A 21,548-nucleotide genomic window follows, 5' to 3' on the forward strand; every position below is an offset into this window, starting at 1 on the left:
ATTGTGTCACTGTAACTTAACCAATAATGATCCCCTCCTTTTTTCCTTTTTTTGGGACTGATTTGGAGTCCCCCTTTCCTTGCTGCCTACATTCCTTTAGACTCTATTTTAACATGGCTACATTTAGTTTTAGAAAGACCTTTGGTGCTCCCTACCACTTATCTTTTTGCGAAGACATTCTTTACCATTTTGTGATTATCACACTGGTGGTATGAGAAATGGCCGCAACCCGGGTACTGAATTCTAGTCCCTTCCTTGTCATCTTTATGTTGTCAAAGTTCTTTTATAAGATGACTGCCACTTTTTTGTGTTCAAAACTCAGTTACAATATGGCCGCCACTATTTTCATATCTTAGTCCTCTTTTCATTATCATGATTAACCACCATTTATTCGCCCCTCTCCAGTCCCGTTTCATTCCTTCCGGGAACGCGGAGCAGGGGTAGGTGATTATCCACTCGGTGGTTCAGGAGAGCGGGGTAAGGTTTAGCTTCCTTCATGTTACTCTAACTTCAACTAGCAGATCGCCCGACTCTGGGCGATCCGTATTCATTACTTTTTCTCGCGTACTGCTTGACGCGACAAAACAGAGCTGTGCCAGTTTTTTGTAAAAACGCTTGGTGGGAGCTGTCATTATGGGGGCCATTGATAATCTTATATCTATGTGATATTATGGGCATACTAACGCCAATACCACTAACTCTCCCCCATATCGACACTTGGTGGGAGCTGTCATTTTTTAAGCCAATTAATCCAAAAACCATCGATACACTAGGCATTATTATGTTCCTGTGTTCTTGTTGTTAAGATAAATTGAGTACATTACATCATTGTGCTGGCTACAGACTGTAACAACCAACTGTTTGTGTCCACATACTATGTATATTCTTATGCTTGTTCTGACAGCATTATTTTTTCTGCATCTATATATACAACTATTATGCATGACATGCCATCTACGTTTACACTTAGTTATTACACAGGCTTGGACTACTGATGCTCGCCGTTATCCCGATGGAGCCCATCCTTTAATATAAGGAGGGTAAGGATATATCCTCTGAATCAAGAGGAGTTTTTTCGATATGTATGTCACCGTTTGATACACTGCACAATAGGGATTTTCACCTGATTGATCTCACTGTGCACATGATTTTATTTGCGATATAAATCTGTACTCTTTTCTCTTTTTAGGTTCCTGTGGTATGAGTAGATTTCCAATTGGGTTATAACATGTGGATTAGGTAAATTTTTTGGTCCTGACGAATCGCACCAATCTTAAATGACATTTTTTACGAGAAACATGTTGACCTTTGTAATAGTAGTATAGTAATTTCTGTACTCACTCTTTTCACATTCCCCCAACCCAGGGACTGTCAATTTTTGTTCTTTGAGGGTGGACTAGACATTACTTCTAATCCTTACCCATATTTTGTTTTTAATCATGACAGGGGTCTGTGTTTGATTAAATATGTTGTTTAGAGACCTCTAGCCATTTTTATCCTCACACATTCATATACCAATCCCATATTCTAGCACTCAACACCCGGCATTTCTACACTCAAAAGGTCTCCGGCAAAGAGCCCCCACGAGGGGCCCGACAGGCATTGGGCCTGATGATGAAGCACGTCACCAATTGGCGAGTGAGGGCTCTTGTTCTAAAAAGAGCAGATTCACAGGATCCATTGTTTACTGTATGCACCTGTACAGAACCCATTGTCTGGAACTGGGTACCTTTGTTTTTTTTGAAGTATGATGGGAGTACCGTACACAGGACCAGTTATTCTTTAAACAATCCTGATTCATTAGCCCTTCTTTGTCTGTTTTCGATTTAAGATGGTATAACCTGTCATTGTATAGTATAGTATTGTATGGTATGACCTCATGCTATTGTATGGCCAGTCATTGCATAGCATGGTATGTATGGCCTGTTATTGTATGGTATTGTATTCGATGGCCTTTTTTATATTCGTATAGTATGGTATGGTGTGACCTTTTGTTTGGTATGGTATGGTCTGGTATGGTATGGCCTGTTATTTTATGGATTGGTATAGCCTGTCTTGGTATGGTATGGCTGTCATTGTATAGTATGGTATGGCCTCTCATTGTAGAGTATGGTTGGGTATGGTACGGTCAGGGGGACTGGAATTATGCGGCAAATGAGGTGCCAAATTATGCAGCTGGGTTCAGTAAATTATGCAGCAATAAAAGCCATATTATACACCATAATGCAGCACATTTTCTAGTAGCATTACTTTTCGATTTTAACCTTCTGTTTGGGGTCCATATATAATTGCACTTTCTAATGGGATACTGGCAGGCAGGAAAGTCCCGGACTCTTGGAAAAATGTAGAGATTATCCCTGTTTACAAAAAAGGTGATAGAGAAGTCCCAAATAGTTTTCGGGCTATTAGCCTTGTAGGTAACCTCCAGAATGTTTTCTGTCACCAAGTTCTGGTTAGACTATTGGACTGGATTGACAATGCCTCTATACTTTTATACAGGCTAGTTTTTGCTCCAAGGTGAGCACGATAGATCAAATTTTCCGTTTTGACCTTATCGTTGCACAATATCTCAGGCTCTCTAGGGACCACCTACATGTTGCTTTCATGGACCTTAGGGCCGCCTTTGATTTAGTTCTTAGGCAGCACCTTTGGTACACTTTAGCGGCTGTGGGTTTGGATCATTCTTTGCTGGACATACTCATTAGATTACCTGATAAAACCTTTGCACAGGTCAGGTGGGAGGCTGGGCAGTTACTTAACTGATCACATTCCAGTGCAGTGAGGGGTGCGCCAAGGGTGCATACTCACGCCAACACTGTTCTCACTATATAGAAACAATGTGGTTAAATTCCTCTGTGATTGTGTTCAAGATTTCCCAAAGCTAGGCAGTTGCTCCATTCCCGCACTGCTCTTTGCATGTGACACACTTTTGCTTTCTCGAACCTCGTCTGGGCTTCAAAACCTCTTTAATAAATTTACTGAGTTTTGTGATATTCGTTGCTTGAAGGTGAATACTACAAAAACCAAGATCATGATTTTTAACCTGTATAGAAATTGCAGAGTTAAGTTTCTAATGAATTAAATTTCTAATCTGAGGGGATGCCTCTGCAAACAGTATCAAATTTTGATTATCTGGAGATCAGAATTGACAAGAGCAGAATTTGGAAATCACACATTGAGAAAAGTGAAATAGTATTGTTAAGCTCTGCCTCAGAGGTTCAAGGAAACTACCCCTAATTCTGCATCCCCTGCCACTGAACTTCATAGGTCAAAAGCTCAGACTGCAGCACTCTATGTGGCAGAAGTTTGGGGGTTTGTTAACACCAAATATCTGGCCACAAAAGAAAACACTTTTTGAGATCTTTATTAATCCTACTGCAGAGCACCCCTATGTTACAGTTATTTTTTGATACGGGCCTTAAAAGGTTGAGTGATTTGGCGTCACGGAAAATCTTTTTATATTGGGTTAGGCTGTGGTCTATCCCAGAGTTACATTATTATAGGTTGGCAGCAGTTGAAGTTTGAGCCTGGGTAAATCACAGCTACCACCCTGGTTTGAGTATGTCAAATTCCATCTTAATGACCTAAGCCTGGGTGGGTACTTAAGTAATCCATCTACAATTGTTACTGGTGTCAGGGGGAGCATTAAAACTACCTTCTGGAATAGACATTTTATTGGGAACAATTGCAAGGCTGCATCGGGGGTCTGGTGGAAGATCTTTTATCTTTTAAGTCCACCCTGCAAACGAAATGTACTTAGCCATGATTCAACTACCTATAGCTCACAAACTATTCATAACATTTATGATGGGTACACTATTAGTCAGTACATTTACCAATAGTTGGAAATCCTACCAACTTACCTTGGCAACTTATGTGTTTTGTAACAATAAAAGTGAGTATGTTAAACATGTGTTATTTTTTTTGCCTGAAGTACGATAGGCCTAGGCAGCGTTGGGATTTCTATTGGTGTGAGACAATACAGTGGGTTATTACAACTTTGGAGGAGGTGTTAATCCGTCCCAAAAGTGACGGTAAAGTGACGGATATACCACCAGCCGTATTACGAGTTCCATAGGATATAATGGGCTCGTAATACGTCTGGTGGTATATCCGTCACTTTACCGTCACTTTTGGGACGGATTAACACCTCCTCCAAAGTTGTAATAACCCCCATAGGGTGGCTTGTCGAATTTTGCGGACTAACACAAGACCATTTTTAGTATTTGGAATCAACTAATATTTATAAGCTGTGTGTTATTTGATTCTTGGAATCTACTGTAAATTGTTGGATGTTTTTAGTGGGAAGATTTACTTATTAATAACTTAATTTTATGTGATGTATCTTTTATAATGCTTGATGTCTTGATGGGCATGCACCCAAAATAAACAAAAACAAATGACAAAAATAATATTACTTAATTATTTTTTCATTTTTAAACTTGTTAACACTGTCTGCAAATTGGTTGCACTTTTTTAGTACCATTTTAATACCCAAACATAGCTATAAGCAACACAAAGGTGAAAGGTTCAGCTTTGCAAAGGGCCTTTCACTGAGCAGTAACACCCGACTGCATTTTTTATAACTTTTGAACCATTTGCGCTAGAGCTTGTTTGCTAAAATCTGTACATTATGCAGCAGATGATGGATTACATGGCAAATGTGGTAAATCTATATTTTTGCAAAAATCATCACGGCCACACAATCACATAATTCCAGTGGCCATGGAAATGGCATGGCCTGCCATTGTATAGTATGCTGTGGTATGGCTTGTCATTGTATAGTATGGTATGGTATGAATATTCTGTCACTGTATAGTATTGTATGGTATGGCCTCTCATTGTTTAGTTTGATATGGAATTGGCTGTCATTCTATTCTGCGGAATGGTATGTCCTCACATTGTACAGGATGGAATGGACTCTCATTGTATAGTATGGTAAGGTATGGCCTATCGGTGTATGTATGGCATTGTATGGTATGGCATGGTATGACCTGTCGTATGGTATGATATTGCCTATCATTATATAGTATGGAATGGTTTGGCCTGTCATTGTAATAGTGTAGTATGACTTGCCATTGAATGGTATGGTATAGCCTGTTTTTTTACGGTATGGTATGGTATGGTATGGTATGGTGTGGCCTGTCATTGTATGCTATGATATGGTAAGGCCTGTCATTGCATAGTAAGTATGGTATGGCATTGCCTGACATTGTGTAGTGTGGTATGGCCTGAAATTCTACATGGCTTGTACTATATTATGGTATGGTATGGTATAGTATTGCCTGTCATTTTATGGAATGGTATGGCCTGTCGTTCTGTAGTGTTCATTGAGATGGCCTGTCATATTATAGTATGGTATGGTAAGGTATGGCCTGCTGTTGTATAGTATGGTATGGACTGTTATATAGTATGGTATGGTATGGTCTGTCATATAGTATGATATGGTATGGCCTATCATATATTATGACAGAATATGGTCTGTCATTGTATGGTATGGTATGGCCTGCCATTGTATAGTATGGTACGGTAAGACCTCTCATATGGGATGCCCTGTCATTGTATAGTATGGTATCGTATAGTATGGTATAACCTTTTATTGTATGGTGTGGCCTGGCCTGTTATTGTATAGAATGACATGGCATAAAATTGTATAGTCTGGTATGTTCTGTCATTGTATAATACGGTATGGCATGATATGGTATGGTATGGCCTGGCAAGGTATAATATGGTATGCTCTGTCATTGTGTAGTTTGGTACAGTATGACCTATCATTGTATAGTATGGTATAGTATGCCACTCGTATAGTATGATATGTATGATCTGTTATTGTATGGTATTGAATTGTATCATATGGCCTGTTGTATAATAACTTATGGTATGCCCTGTCATTCTGTAGTATGGTATTTTGTGACCTAGAATTGTATAGTATGATATGGTCTGGCCGGTCATTGTATGGTATGATATAGCCTGCCATTGTATGTTATAGTATGTCCTGCCATTGTATGGTATGGTATAGTACGGCCTGTCATTGTATGGAATGATAAGGCCGGATATTGTATAGAATGGTATGGTATGTGCTGTCATTGTATGCTGTGGTATGGAATACTATAGTGTACTCCTTCATTGTATACTATGGTATGGCCTGTCAAGGTAAAAGAACATGTGATGGACGGAATGCTGAACAATGTCAAACATTCACCCCCAGTACAGAGATCTGGGCCTAAATCCATCGTTTTTTTGCTTCCCATGCCATTCCAGTTTGGACCCAGCCATATGCAAATCAGTATTGACTCTGTTCCCCATGGGAACAGTCCAGCCCGAACTGCCAGACCAGGTCTTCCCTGGACTGGAAACAAGCATCCTGGGACTGGTTTCAGGGTTTCACCCCTCATCAGCCAGGCTAGCTTGAATTCAGTGGCATGGGAAGCACAGGACCCACGTCTGGGCATACCCTTCCCACATAGGGCGACAAATGCAACAAATGCCAAAAGAACAAGTGATGGACGGAATGCTGAACAATGTCAAACATTCACCCCCAGTACAGAGATCTGGGCCTAAATCCATCGTTTGTTTGCTGCCCATGCCATTCCAGTTTGGACCCAGCCATATGCAAATCAGTCTTGACCCTGTTCCCCATGGGAACAGTCCAGCCCGAACTGCCAGACGAGGTCTTCCCTGGACTGGAAAGAATTGTTCTCTTTGTCCCTCTGGGTCTTAAGAGAATGGGGTACCAGGCATATATGGGTATTCAATTGGTTCAGAGTGCCCACACCTGATGAACTTGGTGGCGGCAGGTGACTTCTGAAATTGGTGGGGCTTTAGTTTTGATGTTAAGTTCTAGAGAGTGATTGAAGGAACCAAACAAGACTAACTGACAAAGTGAGAGTGAGATAATTAAGATCACTATGCAATTTCATTCGTGGAATTTACTGGAAATTTTGATAACATTTCGCTTACAAAGCAATACATTTGAAAGGCAAATACGAAGGTGTACTACAGCAGTAATTATTAATGGCAGAGAAGCTATAACGTCATCGCCACTATAATAACATACATTCCCATAGACCAGATTCAGACAGGAGATTCCCGATTTTCGAAGAACAAAATGCATTTATTTTGCCTGTCTCCCGCCTGAAATTGCATTGTCTTCAATATAAGTCAATGGGGGAAATAATTCTTTAGATTTTTTTAAATCTCTCATTGTCCTCTTCTAAAATGTTGGTATGTAGAACCAGTGCCCAATGTTTAACTTTAAGTTTGGGAAACATGCTTCCATGAACATTTTTTAATGCAGTAACCCAAGTATGCTGCTAAAGATTTCAAAACTGTACATTCACCTTTGCAAAAACGCGTAGTATAGTTCTAAAGGGAGTTTCCCAACAGTTGACACTCACTGCCAAGGCAGATCACCTTCAATGTGAGAGGTTTAACTTCTGAATTTCAATAATTCAAAACAAGATGTACTCCTCTCATCCCACAGTAAATTGCAGGATTTGGAAAATGAGATAGAAGCGTGAATGATACCTCTGCTGACAACCCGATAAGAGTTTGTCTTGTTGCAGGAATGTCAGACTGACTATCTAGGAATGTATCAGTGGGATGGTGTAAAGCAATAACTTATACAAAAATGGAGACAGAGCAGCCGCGCTGCAGTGCAGGCGCATGTGAAGAGCATGGTGACCTAAGAGCTCAGTGGAGCACAGTCTGTTATGAAAGGTCACTGAAAGGACCTGATGTCTCTACTTTGTTCTACTGAAGAGATCTGTCATGACACTATGCGATATCACAGCACGCTATTTCCTTTTATAGAAATGGTAATTCAGTGCTTTCCATGCAGCTTACGACAAATCAGAGTTTGGTAGGTTTGCAGAACACTTCCATATTCAGTCTGCTTCAAAGGAATATTTTAAACTCGCTTCCAAATCAACTCAGGTAGGCATTCACTGCAGGAACATGTGAGCCTGTAGGGTGCCATTGTGTGAAGAAAGCAGCAGGGGGCAGTCTGACCCTGGGCACTTCATTGATCACTTTTACTGTAATCAGTGACGGTCTATCTAGCCACTGGCTAAATATGAAGTTACAGAAGATATTTGCTCAAAATCTGGTTAAATATTATAGAATCCAACTTGTCTTGGACGCTATCTAAACAGTACAGTTTCTGTTACCTGATGTAAATCAGACACTCCGAAGAGGTTGACATTTCATCCAGCTTGCTTCATTAATGGCTTAAATACACTTTAAAGGCACAAATTAAACAAACATTTGCAATGCAATGGGTCTTGCGTTTGCTCGCGTTAGAGCTAATAGCGTTGTAAACTTTTAACTAGACTTTTCTTGCCTCATAAACTAATAATGAAAAGTAAAACAGTTTCACAAATGCGAGCCGATGGTCGCCATGACATGCAAAGCCCAGCGAGATGTGCTGCACAGGAAATGAAAAGATAAAGTAGTCCAGAAACCAGCAGAATGGAGCCTTGTATGTTTTCAGTAGTTTACTGGTGCGCTCCAGGAGGGCTAAAAACCGGAAAAGGCATGACTTTTGCATGTCTTTCACAAATGGAATCAATCTATCTTTAAAAGGCGAGCCCATAAACCAATCAAAGTGACAAGCGTGACATGGGCGTGGTTAGAAGCCCACAGAAAGATTACAACATGGTCCAGAGCGCTTGTGCGCGCTCAACCTTAAATACAGATTTGTCTCATGCACAGTAGCATTTGATTGAAAAAAAGGAGATCCAACTGCGAGAAAAAAAAGTTATAGTTATTTAAAAACAACTGAAAAGTAGAAGTGGAAATTATGCATGTCATTCAAGGAGAGGGTTTGAAAATAGCTACTCCTAAAGAAAAGGCCATTGTCTCTTAATTACACTTTGTTTATAAATAATAAACAGACCGACAAGCTACGGAGTGATTTTCTAATACTGCTACACGTGCACCTGCGCAGTCTCGTTGAGGCCGGTGGTGAACTCACCACTCAAGGATCACCATTTTATTACTTCTGGCTATTTTTTATGACTCCTGCAGTCCGGGCTGCCCAGTGCTGGCTGAACACTCCGATGACTGGAAAAAGGCATTCTTTGCATCTTAAGGGCTGCCCGCCAACGAAACCAATCCCAATGCTGCTTTGATGTTGCTTTTTTTTTTTAGTGAACAGGTTGACAGCAGCACCCGGATTGGATGGGACAGGCAGACACAGCGTCTCCTAGGGCGATGACTATGCTGTGTTTAAGGATGACCTGTGGTAAACACCAAAAGACTGTTTCATTCGATCTTACTTCGTCTCACACTTACAATATTTTAGGGATTCTTTTTTTAGCTCAACATAATCCTTTAATCAAGCTAGAGACTAGAACATTTCTCTATCTTCACAGTGCTGCCACAAACACCGTTAATTTTTGAAAGACTATTGGACTCCAAAGGAAGTAGCTTTACATCAGCTTTCAAATTTCAATTTGATAAACCTACTTTAAGGCGTACCTGCTAAGTACCAAGAGTATGTGGATTGATTTGAAAAACCTAAAGAACTGACAATACTTCCCCATCTGGCGTTTGACAATGCCATCACTATTGAACTTGGAGCAGCTATTCTCATTGGAAGAGTTTACTTTCTTTAAAAGTATGAAAAATAAGTTTTAAAACAATGCTTGCTAAAACATATACCGAATGGCTTAATAACTTGATCAACCTCTCCAAATGGCACTTCTGTGTTCTTTGTTCCAATAAAATCTAATGAGTTATGACCCTTCATAGAATTTAGAGGGCTACAAAGGTCATAATAATGACTTCTTTTTTTAAAGATATTTTAGAGTCCATTAGAGGTGCTAAGATGTTTACTAAGTTATATCTTCGTGGAGCATGTCATCTTCTCTGAATAAAGGAAGGGATCAAATTGAAGGCTGCCTTTAGAACACTGCTAGTTCCGTTTAGATATTGAGTTATTTCCTTTGGTTTTTGGTTTAAGTAACGCTCCGGGAATTTTTCAATGTTTCTTTGACCAAATTTTTGCTTTAATGCTTAAACAATTCATTGTCGTATATCTTGATAATAATTTGGTCTATTCCAGTGATCCCTTGTTACACCACCATCTTGTCCATCAAGTGTTGGTCAGACTCCATCAGAATCAACATTTTTGCAAACCTGAAATGTGTCAGTTAAGCAACTGGGTTTCCAGTTGAATAACACCAGAATTGCAATGGACCCACGTAATGTATTTGCAAATCCGGGTTAGATACCCCCTTATTGTATCAAAGAAGTGCAGGGTTTTCTTGAGTTTGCCACTTTCTAGCTGCAGTTTGTGGAATTTTTTGCTCAATTAACTAGTAACATCACCCCCTTATTTAAGGATATGGATAGCCGTGGTTTCCAGTGGGGATCCTGATCCGAGATATCTTTTGGAGAACTGAAACAAGTCTTTAATCAAGCCCCAGTATTACATCATTCAGATCCAACTAAGAAATTATTGTTGAGACTGATGCCTCTGACTGGGAAATTGGTGCTGTACTCTGTCAGCTTCAAGAAGATGATGGGTTAGCTTTTACTTCTTTCATACTTTGTTTAACTCGGAAAGAAATTACTCTGTCTTAAATAGAGAACTTCTGGAAATTAAAATGGCTTGCTCTGAATAAAGATATGTTTTGATGGGAGCATGCAAACCCTTTGAAAGTTTCATTTATCATCACATCCTACAGTACCACAAGAACAGGCATCGTAGAAATAGTCGTAAAGCCTTTTTGGCCTATTTATCCAATCAGTATAACTTCTTTTTTACTCATATTTCTGGTTCTAAATATACCTGGGCTAATGTCCTCTCACGTAGATATCCCAAATCTTCCCCAATTTTTGGTCAAAATATCCTTTCATCTCAAATGTTCGTGGGGGTGAACTAATCTTTTCCTGAAAGAGTCCAAGCCAGTTATTCTAAAGTCACCATAAAGGATTAGGAAACTTTATGAGGGCACATCTGCAAACAAGGGATCTTGTATTCAAAGGAAAGGCCGTTTTTACCCCCTCCAAAGAATTAAGGTTGGAAGTCTTGAAAGTGTGCCATGATTCTCCTATTGGTGGGCACAGAGAAATTAAATCTACTATGGAGCTCCTTCTTTGTTCTTTTTAGTGGCCGTCTATTCAAAGTTTCACCGAACTTTTTGTTAAATCATCCTCTGGGCTTCTGCAGCAGTTACTAATACCTTCAGAGTCATGGCATACTGTTTCCATTAATTTAATTGTAGTCCTACCCACATCAGAAAGTAATCATGTTATCATGGTCACTGCTGATTCCTTATCCATGATGGCTAATTTCACTGCATTTAAGAGATTACCTTCTGGTAAAAACATAGGGTATTTTTTTAAATGAGAAATTGTTTGTTTACTTGGGTCACCTCAAGTTATTTCTGACCGGGGACCTCAATATGTGTCCCATTTTTTAAAGTCATTTTGAAAATCTCTTTATATTGAGGTGGCTTTGTCTTCCAGATTTAACCTTCATACCAGTGTTCAAACTGAATGACATAACCAAGTACTGGAATAATATCTTCAATGCTTTTGCAATGCCACACAGAGTTACTTGTCTTCTTTTTTAAACTGGTTGAGTTTTTCTATACCAACTCTGTTAACAGTGCCACTCAGACTTCACCATTTTTCTGACTTTTTTGTTTTTGTCGTCAAACTGTTCATTCTGTTTTTTAGGAACCAGTTATGGTTCCTGCAGCTACAAGCTTTGTTTGAAAGTTGCAAACCGTTCAATGTAAGATTTTGTTCAATATTCAGGAATCTAAAAAGAGAAAGATGGTAATTATAAATCTTCTGCTGATTATAACACTGGGTATAAGATTTGGTTACCCTCTAAGTTTTTTCCTCCTCATGTTTCCCTTAAAAAGTTTAAACCTCAGTTCCATGGGCTGTTTCAGATTAACCAAATCGTGAATCTAGTTGCCTTTACATTTAAATTGCCTTTTGGTTGTAAGATTAATCCAGAGTTTCTTTCCTCCCAATTGAAACCTTACTTTGTGGATCTCTTTGAAAGCCTTTTATTTACCCCTCCCCCTATTCTGCTGAACAACAAACCAGAATGTAAAGTTAAGAGATTTGTGATTCAAATACACTTTGTAACTCACTTGAAGGGTGGTGACCCTAGTGAAAGTTCATGGGAAGATGTTTCCTTAGTTTACACCCTTGTTCTGGTTCAACCTTTTTTTCAGGCACTTTCAAGGCAAACCTGGACCATCTAAGGCCAGCATACAGTTGCACTGCTGTCAATGTCTGACCCAGTGACCCAGTGTGAGTGCCTGAGGTTATCTTGGGTGGGCAGGACACACGGTTCCTGCAGAGCTGTGGAGAAGTGTGGCACAATGGTTAGAGCGGCAGACCCTGAGGCAGAGATCTGGCCTGGGACAGGGTTCAATTCCCACCTCAGTGGGTCTTGGGCTCAATTCCCTTGGACCAGATAATTCTCATCTCGGTGCCTAATCTAATTAATGGGTCTCACTCTGTAACTCTGGGCAATAGCTTACTTAATCTCCACAATCGCCCTCACAGCGCTTGGATGCCTGGCTTCACCCTGGGGCTGTCCAGGAGTGGGTGCCTCACAGGGAAAAGCCAGGAGGGGTTCCACAGCGGTATGCGTACAGCGCCTTGAGACCCTAACGGGTGAGTAGTGCGCTATACAAGTGCAAAGTTTACAGTTTTTTACAGAGCTTCCAGTCCTTTTTCTCTCCCAGAAATTCTTGTAGGGATTTCCAAGGATTAATATTTTACATGATTCAAGATGACCATCATTGTATTGAAGTCTATAACCTTTTTCCCAATCCAATACTTAATGAAGACCTGGCGTATTGTTGCAGCAAGCCTAATTGAAAGGTAGGTCTCTGCTGGGGTGTGCTAGTTCTCATCCTATCCTTCTTCCTTCTGAGTTATCCTGTTCCTCCTCGGAAATGTTCTGGAATTATCTGTTCTTCTCTACCAGTGTCTCCGGCCTTGGGTCCTGGTCAGTGTACCCGTCCAGAACTTGTATGTCCTCTCTGAGATTTTTTGACACCAGGCTTTTTACTTCATTCAGGGCCTTTTCCGGGCAGCACAGCCACACCATACCATAGTATACAATGACAGGCAATATCTTACCATAATATGCAATGACAGGCCATACCATTACATACCTTACTATGTAATGAACAGTAATACCACACATCGACAGACCATACCATCCCATAGTATACAATGACAGGTCATACCATACCATGCTGTTTGAGATTGGTTCTGGACTAGATGCAGGCCAGCAATTTACAATGCAACTCTGATAACAGTAAGATTCTACTTTGGGGGACAGCAACATGTTTGAGGTGGGAACATTGTTGCACAGCTTCACTAACCCCCCCACGTCACTGTAGCTAGAAACCTGGGAGTTAAAGTACACTTGTTTATCTTTCCAACTTCAGATCACTGCAGTGGTGGGATCCTGTTTTGCTAAACTCAGGTCTCTCAAGAAATTCTTGTTTCTCCTGCTGCTGCATTCCAGGAAAACAGTGGTCGATATCCTGATTACACCAAGACTGGATTATGGAAATGTGCTCTTCTTAGGTCTACCTGCATCACTCATTAGGCTACAGATGGTGAAAATGCAACTGTGCATTTGCTGATAAAAATTCCCCACAGTGCGCATCTCAGCATTTCACTGCTTTTCATTGACTGCCAAATAACAAATAATTTTATTTAAGACATTTGTATTAGCACACCGGGCCTTTTATGGATTAGAACCGCAACACCTCACAGAAAGATTTATACACTATCTTCCTTGGAGAGCCTTACATTCTTCACACAGTCTACTGATTGTGGTCCCTAAGATTAAACGGACCAGGAATGGGGGAGCGTCCTTTTCCTGTTTGGCGGTTCAAGCCTGGAATAACCTCCAGGTCAAGGTGCGTAGCTTAAAAGAGGAAACAGCTTTCCGAAAAACTCTTATGACCCGGCACTTTTTGCTGTGTTTGGTTTCTCTCAGTCTGTAGTTCTTTTGTTCTATCATCTGGGACACTCCTAGGTGTAGCTGTGCGTGTTACAAATCTCATCATTCATTCATGATACATTGACATACATTGACAAGCCATGCCATGTCATCCTATGCATATTGTAAAACGACAGGACATACCTTATCATATTTTACAATATCAGTCCATACTATGCCATGCTATACAATGACAGGCCATACCATACAATAACAGGTTATACCATACTATATTATACTATACCATACAATGACTGGCCATACCATACCATACAATTACAAGTTAACCATACTACACTATTCTACACTACAGTATACTATACAATGACAGGGCATCCCATTCCCTACTAAACAATGACAGGCCTTACTATACCATATTATACAATGACAGGCCATACCATAACATACATGACAGGCCATGCCATGTCATCCTATGCATATTGTAAAACGACAGGACATACCTTATCATATTTTACAATATCAGTCCATACTATGCCATGCTATACAATGACAGGCCATACCATACAATAACAGGTTATACCATACTATATTATACTATACCATACAATGACTGGCCATACCATACCATACAATTACAAGTTAACCATACTACACTATTCTACACTACAGTATACTATACAATGACAGGGCAACCCATTCCCTACTAAACAATGACAGGCCTTACTATACCATATTATACAATGACAGGCCATACCATAACATACATGACAGGCCATACCCTACCATACTATACAATGATACGCCATAACAATATCATACTATTCAATGACTGACCATACACTACTAGACAATGACAGGACATACCATACCGCACTATAGAATGACAGGCCTTACCATACTATACTATAGGTTGAAAGGCCATACCATACCATACTACAGAATGAAGGCCAAACCATACTATAAAGTAACAGAAAATGCCGTACTATACTATACAATGACAGGTCATACCATACTATAGAATGACAGGCCATTTAGAATAAGAGGCAATACTATACCACACTACGCAATGCCGATACCATACCATACTATAAAATGACAGGCCATATTATACTATACAGTGAAAGGCAATAGCATATCTTATAATACTATACAATGATAGGTCATATAATACCATACTATAGAATGATAGGCAGTACCATACCATACTATACAACGTCAGGCCATATCATGTATACCATGACAGGCCTTTTCTCATTTGTCGCCCTATGTGGGAAGGGTATGCCCAGACGTGGGTCCTGTGCTTCCCATGCCACTTGATTTAAGCTAGCCGGGCTGATGAGGGGTGAAACCTGGAAACCGGACCCAGGGTGCTTGTTTCCAGTCCAGGGAAGACCTGGTCTGGCAGTTCAGGCTGGACTGTTCCCATGGGGAACAGGGTCAAGACTGATTTGCAAATGGCTGGGTCCAAACTGGAATGGCATGGGCAGCAAACAAATGATGGATTTAGGCCCAGATCTCTGTACTGGGGGTGAATGTTTGACATTTTTCAGCATTCCGTCCGTCACTAGTTCTTTTTTCATTTGTCGCCCTATGTGGGAAGGGTATGCCCAGACGTGGGTCCCATGCTTCCCATGCCACTGGATTCAAGCTAGCCGGGCTGATGAGGGTTGAAACCCTGAATCCGGTACCAGGATGCTTGTTTCCAGTCCAGGGAAGACCTGGTGTGGCAGTTCAGGCTGGACTGTTCCCATGGGGAACAGGGTCAAGACTGATTTGTATATGGCTGGGTCCAAACTGGAATGGCATGGGCAGCAAAAAAACGCTGGATTTAGGCCCAGATCTCTGTACTGGGGGTGAATGTTTGAAATTTTTCAGCATTCCGTCCATCACTTGTTCTTTTTTCATTTGTTGCCCTATGTGGGAAGGGTATGCCTAAACGTGGGTCCCATGCTTCCCATGCCACTGGATTCAAGCTAGCCTGGCTGCGGAGGGGTTAAACCCTGAAACCGGTCCCAGGATGCTTGTTTCCAGTCCAGGGAAGACCTGGTCTGGCAGTTCGGGCTGGACTGTTCCCATGGGAAACAGGGTCAAGACTGATTTGCATATGGCTGGGTCCAAACTGAAATGGCCGGGCAGCAAATAAATGATGGATTTAGGCCCAGATCTCTGTAATGGGGGTGAATGTTTGACATTGTTCAGCATTCCGTCCATCACTTGTTCTTTTTGCATTTGTCGCCCTATGTGGGAAGGGTATGCCCAGACGTGGGTCCCATGCTTCCCATGCCACTGGATTCAAGCTAGCCGGGCTGATGAGGGTTGAAACCCTGAATCCGGTACCAGGATGCTTGTTTCCAGTCCAGGGAAGACCTGGTGTGGCAGTTCAGGCTGGACTGTTCCCATGGGGAACAGGGTCAAGACTGATTTGTATATGGCTGGGTCCAAACTGGAATGGCATGGGCAGCAAAAAAACGCTGGATTTAGGCCCAGATCTCTGTACTGGGGTGTGAATGTTTGAAATTTTTCAGCATTCCGTCCATCACTTGTTCTTTTTTCATTTGTTGCCCTATGTGGGAAGGGTATGCCTAAACGTGGGTCCCGTGCTTCCCATGCCACTGGATTCAAGCTAGCCTGGCTGCGGAGGGGTTAAACCCTGAAACCGGTCCCAGGATGCTTGTTTCCAGTCCAGGGAAGACCTGGTCTGGCAGTTCGGGCTGGACTGTTCCCATGGGAAACAGGGTCAAGACTGATTTGCATATGGCTGGGTCCAAACTGAAATGGCCGGGCAGCAAATAAATGATGGATTTAGGCCCAGATCTCTGTAATGGGGGTGAATGTTTGACATTGTTCAGCATTCCGTCCATCACTTGTTCTTTTTGCATTTGTCGCCCTATGTGGGAAGGGTATGCCCAGACATGGGTCCCGTGCTTTCCATGCCACTTGATTCAAGCTAGCCGGGCTGATGAGGGTTGAAACCCTGAATCTGGTACCAGGATGCTTGTTTCCAGTCCAGGGAAGACCTGGTGTGGCAGTTCAGGCTGGACTGTTCCCATGGGGAACAGGGTCAAGACTGATTTGCATATGGCTGGGTCCAAACTGGAATGGCATGGGCAGCAAAAAACGATGGATTTAGGCCCAGATCTCTGTACTACGGGTGAATGTTTGACATTTTTCAGCATTCCGTCCACCACTTGTTATTTTTTAATTTGTTGCCCTATGTGGGAAGGGTATGCCCAGACGTGGGTCCTGTGCTTCCCATGCCACTGGATTCAAGCTAGCCTGGCTGATGAGGGGTTAAAACTGGTTCTTGCACAAGGGAGGCAGGAGGGGATTATCATATCTTGGAAAAAATAAATAATATTTCAGATAAACATCATGTTCATAGTGTTCTGTTGGCCAGCTAGTCAGGGCAGTGGCTGTCTTGCTAGCACCAATAGATTTCTTTGCTCACACAGAGTTAAAAAATATATAGCTTTTATGATTCTCCTATAGTCCTCACTTTGATGTCTGTCATCAAATGAACAGTGCACCTAAAAAGTGATTCTGCCACACTTTTAGGAGCTGTGCTAATATTACATAACTGATCAAACAGGCTACATTCATTAGGAAAATCTCATGAATTTCGTATTAATGTGTTCCAGACAGTAAAAACACAAAATAAAATGTTGGGCGAAGTGTTGAAACTTGTCAAACATTCACCCCCAGTCACATATCTCGGTTTTATCCATCGTTATTTTGCTCGCCACATCACCCCAGTTTGGACCCAGCCATATGAAATCAGTCTTGACCCTTCTCCCCATGGGAAAAGTCCAGCCTGAACTGCCAAGCCATGTCCTCTCTGGACCGGAAACAAGCATACTAGGACCAGCAACAATTCCTAAGGTAGTGTGTCTATTTTTTATATTTGCCAATATAAAAAATGCAAAACAATGTTGGGCAAATTTGTTAAAAAACATACATCTTCACATTTTTTATTAGATCTTGAGGCTACAAACAGTTTAATTTAGGGGACACACCAATGGATCTCCCTGAATGTGCTAAAAAAAAACAAATTGTAAGAGTTATTAAAGGCAAAGGGGTTCACATGAGTCTCCACCATAAAAACATGGGGCACCTTTCTGGAGTCTCCACCTCAAAATAGAAATATATACATAACATATTGAAAATAAGGTAAAAATAATCGGAGGTGGCACAATACTGCCTTCTACAGGTGAAAATGAAATTGACATCAGATGAAAGTGAGATTTCATCAGATGTAATTTCCAAAACAAATTAATTCTTCATACAAAATTAATTACTGGGAGGTTAATCCCAAAATAACTACTAAAAGATAGATGAGTAAGGAAAAAGTGAGAGACACTGCCTCTTTTAATTAGAACAAATTGTCAAAACATTGCAATACATAGAATTTCAAAGCAGGGCTTTGTGAAAATACAGTCAGTACCTCATCAACTAGATGGTTCTCGCAACTGGACCTATTACCATTACTCCCCGACTAGCATAGGCCTATCAGTAAACGTCTATGTAATGGCATGCTGGGTATATAGCAGCTACAAACTTGCCGGGTTCAACCCTCATAGAGTACATTTAATACAACTATTGTTGATTGCAGATGGGTAATTAATACACTGTGCAGTCATGTTTTATAAACGACTTGATGTTGCTGACCTCAGACTTGTAATGTTCCTTTCTGTTCTGTAGAGGAAAACACTGCTTTCAAGGTATGGTGCTTTTTCAGTGTGAAAAACTCCTGCAAAGGTTCAGGATTCTGCACTGATCTTCATTATGAGCAGTATCTTTGTGCCCAATAAAGGAAGCGATAAACTCTGCTAAAAGGGACTACATATCCCAGACTGCTTTGTGGCCCCAGGAGGTGGCCATTTTCGACATCACTTGCTCCCACTTGCCATTTCCAACTACTGCTATAAAGTGCGAGGGGGCACACCGCTGCGAGGGAAGCTCTAAACTCTGCTAAAAGGGACTACCTATTCCAGACTGCTTTCTGGCCCCAGGAGGCGGCCATTTTCAACATCACCTGTTCCCACTTGCCATTTCCAACAAGCGCTATAAAGCGCGAGTGGGCACACCTCTGCGTGGGAAGTGCTAAACCCTGCTAAAAGGGACTACCTATCCCAGACTTCTTTGTGCCCCTAGGAGGTGGCAATTTTCGACATCACCTGCTTCCACTTGCCATTTCCAACAAGCGCTATAAAGTGCGAGGGCGCACACCGCTGCGCGGAAAGCGCTATACTCTGCTAAAAGGGGCTACATATCCCAGACTGCATTGTCGACCCAGGAGCCGGACATTTTCGACATCACCTGCTCCCACTTGCCATTTCCAACGAGCGCTATAAAACGCAATGGGGCACACTGCTGCACAGGAAGCACTAAATTCTGCTAAAAGGGACTGCATATCCCAGACTGCTTTCTGGCCCCAGGAGCCAGCCATTTTCAACATCACCTGCTCCCACTTGCCATTTCCAACGAGCACTATAAAGCCCAAAGGGGAACACCGCTGCGTGGGAAGTACTAAACTCTGCTAAAAAGGGTCTACATATCCCAGACTGCTTTGTGGCCCCAGTAGGCGGCCATTTTCAACATCACCTGCTCCCACTTGCCATTTCCAACAAGCGCTATAAAGCTCGAGGGGCACACCGCTCTGCGGGCCAAGGGCAGGCCCTTTCACACCCGTCGGAGCCCGAAGGAGACTGGTCTGGGCCTGCCCTCTTGGTTTTGGCTCCCACCTAATTTTATCATTTATGTCTTGTTGTGAGGTATAATCAAATAGGTGCTCCTGCCCTCCCCTTAAACTCATTCTTATTTACATAGAGATGTATTGAGGCTTTTAGTGCCCTAGGGTCACAATATGGAAAGGCGCAAACTGCAGGAGAGTAAGGGAGCATCGCCAAAATCTCAAAAGGGATCTACAATTGACTCCTTCCTAACCCGGACTATGGGCGTGATTGCAAAAGAAATCGATTTGTCTGAAAGGAGGTTATCTTTGGAGCCAGGGGAGGGCCGGAGTGACGGACCACATGAGGGTCCTTCCACAGTTCCATGTTCCCTCCACTACTCCTTAGGGTCCATGGATATTTCGCCCTTGGGATCCCCTGATGACACACACCCAAGAGAGGTAGTAGCTGGGAGAGAGTACTTGGCAGATTCTTTAGTACAGACCCCACCCATACCCAAAAAGAATGCTCTGCCAGTAAAAGGGAAGCAACAGCCCAAGCAACCAGAGAGAAGAGGTTTTATGAGCAGCAAGGTGGAGGTCCCGGATGGCAGCCAGGAGTGGGATCATGTGCTGGATACATTTAAAATATTTTCGAGCAGTGTCTGGCTCCAGTCCTAAAAAGGTTATCCAAATTGGAGACATTGATCTCCTCTTTGAATAGGCCAGATCCTGTGTTGACCACTCATGGGTCCCCTGTGCTGGAGGAAAGAAGAGGGCGAGGGCGCACACCGCTGCGCGGGAAGCGCTATACTCTGCTAAAAGGGGCTACATATCCCAGACTGCCTTGTCGACCCAGGAGCCGGACATTTTCGACATCACCTGCTCCCACTTGCCATTTCCAACGAGCGCTATAAAACGCAATGGGGCACACCGCTGCACAGGAAGCACTAAATTCTGCTAAAAGGGACTGCATATCCCAGACTGCTTTCTGGCCCCAGGAGCCAGCCATTTTCAACATCACCTGCTCCCACTTGCCATTTCTAACGAGCACTATAAAGCCCAAAGGGGCACACCGCTGCGCTGGAAGTACTAAACTCTGCTAAAAAGGGTCTACATATCCCAGACTGCTTTGTGGCCCCAGGAGGCGGCCATTTTCGACATCACCTGCTCCCACTTGCCATTTCCAACAAGCGCTATAAAGCTCGAGGGGCACACCGCTCTGCGGGCCAAGGGCAGGCCCTTTCACACCCGTCGGAGCCCGAAGGAGACTGGGCTGGGCCTGCCCTCTTGGTTTTGGCTCCCACCTAATTTTATCATTTATGTCTTGTTGTGAGGTATAATCAAATAGGTGCTCCTGCCCTCCCCTTAAACTCATTCTTATTTACATAGAGATGTATTGAGGCTTTTAGTGCCCTAGGGTCACAATATGGAAAGGCGCAAACTGCAGGAGAGTAAGGGAGCATCGCCAAAATCTCAAAAGGGATCTACAATTGACTCCTTCCTAACCCGGGCTATGGGCGTGATTGCAAAAGAAATCGATTTGTCTGAAAGGAGGTTATCTTTGGAGCCAGGGGAGGGCCCGAGTGATGGACCACATGAGGGTCCTTCCACGGTTCCATGTTCCCTCCACTACTCCTTAGGGTCCATGGATATTTCGCCCGTGGGACCCCCTGATGACACACACCCAAGAGAGGTAGTAGCTGGGAGAGAGTATTTGGCAGATTCTTTAGTACAGACCCCACCCATACCCAAAAAGAATGCTCTGCCAGTAAAAGGGAAGCAACAGCCCAAGCAACCAGAGAGAAGAGGTTTTATGAGCAGCAAGGTGGAGGTCCCGGATGGCAGCCAGGAGTGGGATCATGTGCTGGATACATTTAAAATATTTTCGAGCAGTGTCTGGCTCCAGTCCTAGAAAGGTTA

This window comes from Pleurodeles waltl, chromosome 9 (assembly GCF_031143425.1).
Source record: "Pleurodeles waltl isolate 20211129_DDA chromosome 9, aPleWal1.hap1.20221129, whole genome shotgun sequence".
Lineage (NCBI taxonomy): Eukaryota > Metazoa > Chordata > Amphibia > Caudata > Salamandridae > Pleurodeles > Pleurodeles waltl.